This window comes from Strix aluco, chromosome 2 (genome assembly GCF_031877795.1).
Source record: "Strix aluco isolate bStrAlu1 chromosome 2, bStrAlu1.hap1, whole genome shotgun sequence".
Taxonomy (NCBI): domain Eukaryota; kingdom Metazoa; phylum Chordata; class Aves; order Strigiformes; family Strigidae; genus Strix; species Strix aluco.
Window position 1 is genome coordinate 18,356,308 of NC_133932.1, and position 9,708 is coordinate 18,366,015.

General features: G+C 59.2%; 1 long non-coding RNA gene across 1 annotated transcript; it reads right to left on the reverse strand.

Moving 5' to 3' along the window:
• Positions 1 to 1,171: 1,171 nt before the first annotated feature.
• On the reverse strand, positions 1,172 to 1,930 carry LOC141920132 (uncharacterized). The gene is made up of 3 exons (XR_012622218.1): positions 1,877 to 1,930; positions 1,633 to 1,790; positions 1,172 to 1,261 (listed from the first exon to the last, which is right to left on the reverse strand). It is a non-coding gene; the product is annotated as an uncharacterized LOC141920132 (long non-coding RNA).
• Positions 1,931 to 9,708: the final 7,778 nt, after the last annotated feature.

The following is a 9,708-nucleotide window of genomic DNA, read 5'->3' on the forward strand; positions in this document are numbered from 1 at the left end:
TCCCGCCTTATATACCCCCAAATCAGCAAGCCAGAATAACTGGCACCTTTGTTTTGAGCGGAACATCTGGTTTCACTCTCACATTAGATTCCCCCGGAGCCTGGCCAGGGCTCAAGGGAGAAGCTAAGGGAGTTTCCCTGCTTATCTAATTTATTTATGTTCTTTTTAGAACAAGGCCACACGTCTGGTCCCAAGGCCGGACAGCAGGCTTCATGGCCTTGTTAACTTACCTGTACGCAAAAAAGAAGATACATACATTCAGGATAGACATGTTTTCATTACATTCATCATCAGTCAGGAGTCTATGATATCTAAGCTACATCTTTCATTAATGAGCATACATATTTCGTTAATGACTACATACTAAGTTAGCAGCTTTGGCTCGGGGCCTGTGGTTCAGGCTTCAATACTTCAACACTTTAGCACTTTTTACATCAGGATAGGCGGTTTGTTATAACCTAGTACAATACCTACTAGCACAACGGTTATCAGTTACAAAATATACAGGATTCATCTATAGGTCAACTCTGGCTTGGGCCTATTGTCCGAGCCTTAGCACTTCAGCCCGGTGGTTAATGCTTTAAGGGAAGTTCAGCACGTTGGGAAAAGGGATATAAGACCACTCTTCTGGACACTGTCTGGACTGGGCTAGGCTGGGCTTGGAGAGCCTGGGAGGGTCCCCGGGGTCCCAGCTTTCCTGCAGTGCTGACTGTGGCGGCTGCGGCCTGTTCTTTCCTGCCGTGCTGACTGCACCCACCTGGTGGGGCTGTCCTTGGGAAGGGCACCAGAGCTGAAAAAGCCCCTGGTAGAGGGGCGGGGAGAAGCTCTTCTCCAGAGATTTGCCAGAAACTCTCCAGAGCATCCCTTTTCCAGCGCATGAGATGCTCTGTGTGACAAGGGAAGGTGCCCATTAGTCCACAGTCCTGGGCAAGCGGGTCTAGGTGACCCTGCTTGAGCAGGCAGGTTGGACCAGAGGACCTTCACAGGTCCCTCCCAGCCTCAGCTGTTCTATGGGATTCTGTGCTTCGTTTGACTCCTCAAGCACCTGAACTCAGCCCCGATGCCTGCTGGAAAGGATTCTGGCGCAAGGGATGATGATCCCAAACTCCTCCACTAGGATTCATCCCAAAACAACTTCTACCTAGTCCAGAATATCGTATGGCACACACAGTCAGAAGGGAGAAAATGTCCTTTTATTGTGGACATCCAGTGCAGGAGCCCAGGAGTCACAGGGGTTCAACCAGTAACAAGAAATCAGCACCTACAACGACAGAGCCAGAAAGCACTGGTAAAGCCACAAAGGCAGGAACAGGCATGGCTTGGTTCCCCTTTCTTTGGGAAACACAGTTGACAAGGAATTGTTGATATCCCAGAAGAGAGCTACTGCTGGCCTTAGCTCCGGGGTGGCTCTGGCACCTTATCCCCTCTAAGGTAATGCCCTTAGAGAGCTGTGCATGTGCAGAGGTGCACAGTGCCCCTGTGCCACACAGCAGGGCTCCCCTGGGGAGCTGCCACGGGGTTATTTCCAAACCCTGCATAGCACCATCCCTCGCCGTCCCTTGCCAGTCAGTTGGACTGACTTAGAGCAGGGTGGAGAGTTGGCAAAGATAGGCAGCAAAGCCTGGTACACACCTGGGGCTTCCTGATCTTTCGCACCTCCCTGCTTTTCTTCTGTCCCCTTCTTTTCCTCTCTTCTCTTCTTTGCTTCGTGGCATGGCCTCTCCTCTGCCCAGGTCTCTTCTCTCTTTCGTTTCCTTTGGCCGTCGTCTTCCTGGCAGGAGCCTGCAAACCTTTCCATCCCACAGCATGGTTAGACAGGGAAAGCCAGGATCAACTGGAATCAGCTCTTGATTTAACCAAAGCTGACTCGTTTTACCTTCTGTGCTCCGAGAGGCTCTTCAGTTCTTCTGCGCATCCCAGGGATTCTACCACGGTCTCAGTGGTGGCTGGAGACAAAGCAACGGGTGCCTAAAACAGAAAGGTCGTCATTAGCAGGTGGCAAGGGATGCCCTGAAGTAGTAAGCAACTGCTTGGCACGTTGCTGCCTTAGCTCTACAGGGGAGATCTCTTTGGCTGGTTTGAGTCAGCCCTTTCTTCCAAGGTTCTCGCTCTGGAACACAGTGTTCACATGGGTGGGGGACAGTCCATTTGTGGGGGCCATTCAGCAGAGAGCCTGCGATCCCCTGCCAGGCAAGGAAAGGCTTGCCCACTTCCTTCTGCCAGCATTTCTTCTGCCCTCCCAAGACAGAGCTCTGCGGATGTCCATTTGGTGCAAGACAACCTTCTGTGGTGGGAGGCTTTGCTTTTGAAATCTATCTTTCTGTGGCGTTTTGTAGGTATTTCCTCTGATTAAGCACATGCCTAAGGCATAGGAGAAAAGACCTTTCCAGTTTTACTGACAGTGTATCATTCCATGGGGGGAAAAATAAAATGCAAAGCCACAAGAGACTGAACGCCAGGAAGAGGCACAGCAGCTGCTTGGACTCAACAGCAACTGCCCTCCTCCTGCCTAAGACACATTGTTGCAGCGCTTGTGGAGCTGCCATACCTCCGCCCTTTCTGCTCCCACCACCGCCTCTCCCCCCGCTGCTCTCTGGAGGATGAGCAGAGAGGCTGGTGCATCCAGGCAGGCTTTTGCCTGGTGCTCGGCATCTGCTTCGCCTGGAGGGCCGTGCTGCTTTTCCAAAGGCAACTCTGGAAAGCAAAAGCGTGTGCAGCAAAGTGACTGGTTGGAAGTGGACAACAGCTAAAGCAAAACCCACAGGAAGCCCTACCCCAGCTGTCTGCTCAGGCTGTGACAGCCCTCAGTCCCTCCTCATACCTGTGGGTCTGTCCACGGGCTCAGGTGACGTCTGGCCAGCCATCTCCTCCCCAAAGATGTCGCTGCCGTTTTCAATCAGAAATTCCACCAGCAGCTTCACCTGCACACATCAAAGCCTTGGTTTCAGGGCAGGTGTCTGAAAACACGTCAAGCAGCCTTTCCCGCTCCTGAGCCTTGCTTCTGCGCAGAAGGCTGTGGCTGTGGGGCTGCTCTTCCAGGCAGCCACTCCACCGGCATTTGCGCAAGAGAGGAGCAAGCTCTGAGGGTCCAGGCAGGCTGCAGCCAGCCGGTCAGTACAGCGTACCTTCTCGGTCACCTCCAGCGCGGCCTCGAGGGGGAGCAGCTCCTCGTCAGGTGGGCCCAGCAGGTTTGGCCCCAGGCAGATGGCCAGGTTGCTGGAGGTCATTCTGCTGGTGGACACGTGGTGGCCGATGTTCTGCAGCAGGGAGAGCAGCCGCTGGAGGAGGAGGAGATGGGCTGCAGGCAACTTCTCGGCCACCCTGAGGGAGCAGGAACACAACGTTAAGGAAGCAGATGCTGCCCACAGCTGTCCCTGAAGCTTGCACAAGGCAGGCGGGAGCCAGTGTCTGTGCTGCGCCACTTTCCAGGTGCTCTCAGGCAGCGATCAGGAGGAAAACACACTGTTGCTTCCCAGCTCCTGGTTTCACCCAAGCCCACGCAAGGGAAGGCTCCCTGCCCACGCCCTTTCCCCCCGAAATGCAACCCCAGCCCAGCAAATGCAAGCTGCCAGAAAATGCAACCTTCTAAGGAGCCCGTCCCTTTTCAGGCAAGTCCCAGGACTCTGCCACTCCCTACTCAACAGGCAGGCTGCTGGCCACACTTACACTTTCAGCGCTTCCACCCTGGCCTCCTTGCTTGGCCTCTCCATGGCTTGCATCCAGTCCTGGTAGACGCCGACAACGAGGAGCTTGCCGGGGATGCTGCGTAGAAAGTCCTGCAAGGCCAAGGGCTTCAGGTGAGCCTTTGAAGATTCCAGGCCAGCCAGGAGCTCTTCCAGCTGCAGGGCAGAAGCGCTCACCTTCAAGATGGCAGCTAGCAGGATGACAGGCTGGTTTGCCAGGTCCACATCTGCGCCGCGGTCGAGGTCCTCCTTCAGCTTCTGGAGCGCTGTCCCCCTGTCGGATCTCCGGAATATCCCCTCCGTCGACGGTCCTCTCTGGTACAGGATGTCCAGGAGCTCCTGCGGGAGACGCAGGAGGACAGCTGCTTGGCTGAAGAAACAAGTGACAGCAGAGGCCAGAGCTCTGCCCCAGGCTGGGCTCCCCCCCGCCCCCGCAAAGGGTCTGGCGCCAGAAGCGGTGGCCGTGGGTGAAGAGCCCAGTGCCCCAGCCACCCCCGCAGACGCTGGGGACACTGCCTCTGGAGCAGCCGGAGGGAGGGCTGGGGCTCCCCTGTCCAGGCTGGCCTACCTGGATGGGCCGGGGCAGCGTGCCGGCCTCCTCGCAGAGGGCTGCCAGGGGCTGCCCAAAGAGCGCCCTGCTGCAGCCGGAGCCCGCCTGCCCTGGCGCCGGGGCAGCGGCCGGGCTCTGCCGCAGCGCAAAGGGCCAGGGCAGCCCCCTCCTCCTCCTGCTGCTGCTGCCGCCGCCGCTCCCTCCCGCTGCAAAGGGAAAGAGAGCAAGAGCCCGTCAGTGGGAACCGCCAGGCCAGTGCTCCCGGAGCCTGCCCTGCCCTGCCCTGCCCTGCCTGCAGCGCGGTGCTGAGTGCTGCGGCGGGACGGGACGGGACGGGACGGGACGGGCAGGGAGCCGGCAGCTGGAGCCAGGGCTCTGGCTCAGCGGCTCCGGCTCGCAGTCTCCTGAGAGCCAGCGGGACAGCGGGACAGCCCCGCCCAGCCCTCGCCCTGCCCTCCTCCAGGCTGCGAGCAGCAGCAGAGGGAGGCTCCCTGTCCCGCAGAATCACGTCCAGCGGCCGCTGCCCAGCGGGTGTCCTTGCTCGTCCGGGTGACGTCCGTCCTCCCTTGGGGTGCCCGACCTGCGGGGTGACACTCAGGGAACAAGGGAGCACGGCTCCTCCCGGCTCTGGCCGAGGAGCAGGGACCCATCTGCCCGGCTCTGGGGACAGAGCTCAGGCAGGCAGCACCTCGAGTGCTCAGCACTGTCGAAGGGTCCCGAGCACTCAGCTCTCTCCTGCTGCAGTGTGATGGGCACCGATTTCCTCTGGCCAAAGGGCAGCAGCAACAGCATCCTCAGTTGTGCAGACGTGCCGGTCCAGGAGAAAAGAAGGCCCTCCCTGCCCTTCGTTCCCAAACTTACCTGGTGAGTGGCAAAGTCCGCCTCCACTGGTAGACGGGGCTGTTGGAGGCCCTTGCTTGGGGTCAGCCTGCAAGAAGCAGGCTGCACTTAGAGAGCATCCCCGCGGCAGAAAGGGCCACCAGCAAGCGGCCACCCGGCACCAGCAGCCTGAGGGCGGCAGAGCGGGGACCCTCTGCCCTCCCACGCTCTCTACCTCACGTGGCAGGTTTCCTCCCAGCACCACCAGCAAGGACATGCGGCGTTCCTGGTAGCTCCCCAACCCTCTCTGCACCCAGGCTGGCACCGCGGGACCCTCCCTCCCTCCTGCACAGGCTCACCCCACTCGCCGCACAGCCCTGGCACCCCGGCACAGCCAGAGGTGGGTGAAAGGCAGCCGTTCTCACCTCTGTCTGGCCCTCCATCAGCCTCTCCAGGCTCCTGGCGCTGAATGTCCTCCACTGGGCAGGAGAGAAAGAGTGGAAGGAGGTGAGCAGCGATGCCTCTGCTGCTCGGCTGGAGGGCCAGTGCTCGGGGACAGCGGCCAGACTAGAGAGACACTCACTCCATGGCGTCGGCTCAGCTCCTTCTGCAGGAGTTTGATGGACGGGACGTTGGTCACTCGGGCTCCCGTGGCTCCTTCGGGTGTCCTGTCACCAGGAAAGGACAGGGAGAAAGCTGGCTGAGCCCCAAGCCACCTCTTTTCCCTTGTCAGGCAGCTCTGCCCGAGAGCTGCCCACAGCCGCAGCGGCAGCTCTCCCCACCTGGGGAGCTGTGTTCCCCCATCCGGCCGCGCCTGAAGCACCCCCCTAGCTTACCCCAGCAGCTTGCCCAGCCACAGCTGCTTCAGTGCCCGGGAGCTGCAGAAAGAGAGGAGAACCAGCATCAGGCCCCGCTGCCCCCCAGCCCCTGGGCCCCTGCACAGCCTTGCCCCTTGGGAAGGGCTGAGGGGCAGCACGAGGCCCCGTGGGGCAGGACAGGGGTGCTGCCCAAGCCCTGGCTCCCTCGTTGCTGCCAGAGCAGCTGCTCCTGCCCTTCCCTTCTGGGGACCAAAAGGCGACCAGGGGATGCAGGATGTGGGAACGCATCCCCATCCCTCCCTGCCCAGGCTCTGCATGGAGGGCAGAGGCCATTCACAGGGTGGCGTGGGCATGGTTGGGACCCTCTCCTGCCCAGCCGTGGGACGTGGCACCACGACTCACCCGAAAGTGGCAACACAGGTGCCGCTGGGCCAGATGAGGAGGATGGAGGTCCCGTCCTCATCGCTGCCTTCCTCCTCCTCCTCCTCTTTGATGTCCCCCGCTGTCTCCTTCCCGCTGCTCAGCACCCACAGCTGGTCCAGGGCCAGGCGGAGCTGTGGGCGCAGGGTGGTGCCACGTCTGTGGAGAAGAGAGACAGGCAGTGAGCCGGAGGTGGCCGCCTTGGGGTGCCCCCGGGCAGAGCCCTGCCCCCCACCTGCCCTTGTGTGGTGGTTTAGGCCCTGCCGGGACCAGAGACCACATTGCCACTGCCCCTCCCCCACCCTCCGACCGGAACGGGGCAGGGAGTGAAATACAAACCCCGGGGTTGCGATAACGAGACGTTTAATACAACAATGCAACAACAACAAACCAAACAACAACAAGAACGATAACAATAGCAATAACAGTAATAACAATAAACAGAACAAGGGATATAGCGATACAGCAGTGAGGAGAGCGACCCCACACCACGCGTTTACCAACTGAGCAATCCCACACCACTGAGGGATCTTCTGAGAGGCCGGGTAAGGGAGACAATTGCTCAACCTCCTCCAGGGCAGCTATACCAAAGGCTCACCAGTACTCTCTTGGGTCTTTAAATTACCCTCTCCTGAGGTAATCTATACCTAGGATGCACGGGGCATCTGGGCCAGTCACAATGGGGTGCTTACGCCAGTCCTTCCCAGTTAAGCTTACTTCAGCTTCTAATAGGGTCAGCTGTTGGGACCCCCCTGTCACTCCGGAGAGACAGATGGGTTCAACCCCACTGTATGGCATCAGGGTGCACTGTGCACCAGTATCTACCAAGGCCTTATATTCTCGTGGGTCTGATGTGCCAGGCCATCGGATCCACACCGTCCAGTAAATCCGATTATCCCTTTCCTCCACCTGGCTGGAGGCAGGGCCCCTCTAATCCTGCTCAGCATCACTCACTTGTTGTAAGAGCGACTCCTGCAAGAATGACTCACTTGTCCCCTCAAGACGGTCAGACATAATGTTGGCCATTCTATTCTGTCTGGGGGATTTCCGACTGGACACTGGAGCTGCGTCTCTCTTGGAAGACTCCCCTTTCATGGTGGTCTTCCCTTTCAGCTGCTGTACTCGTGCAGCTAGGGCGAGAGTGGGCTGTCCATCCCACCTCCTCGTGTTTTCCCCATGGTCGCGGAGGAAGAACCACAGGGTGCCCTGTGGTGTGTACCTTCCACTGCCCTTCTCTTGGGTGGGGAAACGCCTGCTTCTAATGGCTGAGACATCGGCCCGTGCAGGTGGAATGTAGGACATGTCCTCTTCCACTTTCTGGAGCCTCTGAGACAGTTCCCTTACAGCTGAAACCCAGGCATGTTGGGAGGAAGGGAGATTTCCCTCATATTGCTGGAGCTGGCCAATCACTTCGTCCACTGTTTCAGTCTGGGTGTCTTGCCACCAGGACGCTACTGCTAGTGCTTTGGAATGTGCCTCTGGTGCACTTTGCAAGAACTTCCGCCACATCAGCTGTGTGCAAGGGGCCTGATCTGGATCCGTGGGTGACCGCTCATCATTCAGATCACCATAAACCATGTCAAACACAGCCAATTCCCTGAGGTTCTGAATGCCTTTCTCCATGTTGGTCCCCTTGCCTAACCGACATAGAACATCATCCTTGTAGGGGTACCTCTCCCTTACACTGAGCAGGAGTCGCCTCCAAAGGCTGAGGGTATGAGCCTGTATCCCTATTGCCTTGTCAATACCAGCCTCCCTGGCTAAAGATCCCAGCTGCTTGGCCTCTCTCCCCTCCAATTCCAAAACACCAGCTCCACGATGCCAGCATCGGAGCAGACGGGTTCAAATTTGCTCGCCTGGAAGGCAGCTGAAATCCTTCCGCATATCTCGCAACTCACTCAGGGATAGAGATCGGATGGTTACCTCCGGCTCTTCCTCCTGTTCTCGTGATGGGCCTGGTTCATCATCACCCTGTACACTGCGAGGGGATTTTTTGGTATATTTGGTTTTCTGTATCGGGGCGACTCATACTGGCACTGCTTGTCCCTCTGGCCCAGCTGCTGTGCTGGTGGAGGCGACTGGTACTGCCACTGCCTGTCCCCCTGGCCCAGCTGCTGTGCTAGTGGAGGTGACTGGTACTGGCACTGGCTGTCACTCTGGCCCAGCTGCTGTGCTAGTGGAGGTGACTCGTACTGGCACTGCCTGTCCCCCTTGCCCAGCTGCTGTGCTAGTGGAGGCTACTGGTATTGGCACTGCCTGTCCCCCTGGCCCAGCTGCTCTGCTGGTGGTGGTGACTGGTACTGGCACTGGCTGTCCCTCTGGCCCAGCTGCTCTGCTGGTGGAGGTGACTGGTACTGGCACTGCCTGTCACTCTGGCCCAGCTGCTGTGCTGGTGGAGGTGACTGGTACTGGTACTGCCTGTCCCCCTGGCCCAGCTGCTGTGCTAGTGGAGGCGACTGGTACTGGTACTGCCTGTCCCTCTGGCCCAGCTGCTGTGCTGGTGGAGGTGACTGGTACTGGCACTGCCTGTCCCCCTGGCCCAGATGCTGTGCTGGTGGAGGTGACTGGTACTGGCACTGCCTGTCACTCTGGCCCAGCCGCTGTGCTGCTGGAGTTGACTGGTACTGCCACTGCCTGTCCCCCTGGCCCAGCTGATGTGCTAGTGGAGGTGACTCGTACTGGCACTGCCTGTCCCTCTGGCCCAGCTGCTGTGCTAGTGGAGGCAACTAGTACTGGCACTGCCTGTCCCCCTGGCCCAGCTGCTGTGCTGGTGGAGGTGACTGGTACTGGCACTGCCTGTCACTCTGGCCCAGCTGCTGTGCTAGTGGAGGCGACTGGTATTGGCACTGCCTGTCCCCCTTGCCCAGCTGCTCTGCTGGTGGAGGTGACTGGTACTGGCACTGCCTGTCACTCTGGCCCAGATGCAGTGCTAGTGGAGGTGACTGGTATTGGCACTGCCTGTCCCTCTGGCCCAGCTGCTCTGCTGGTGGAGGTGACTGGTACTGGCACTGCCTGTCCCTCTGGCCCAGCTGCTCTGCTGGTGGAGGTGACTGGTTCTGGCACTGCCTGTCACTCTGGCCCAGCTGAAGTGCTAGTAGTGGCGACTGGTACTGGCACTGCCTGTCACTCTGGCCCAGCTGCTGTGCTGGTGGAGGCGACTGGTACTGGCACTGGCTGTCCCTCTGTCCCAGCTGCTGTGCTGGTGGAGGTGACTGGTACTGGCACTGCCTGTCACTCTGGCCCAGCTGCTGTGCTAGTGGAGGCGACTGCTACTGGCACTGCCTGTCCCTCTGGCCCAGCTGCTGTGCTGGTGGAGGTGACTGGTACTGCCACTGCCTGTCCCTCTGGCCCAGCTGCTGAGCTAGTGGAGGCGACTGCTACTGGCACTGCCTGTCACTCTGGCCCAGCTGCTGTGCTG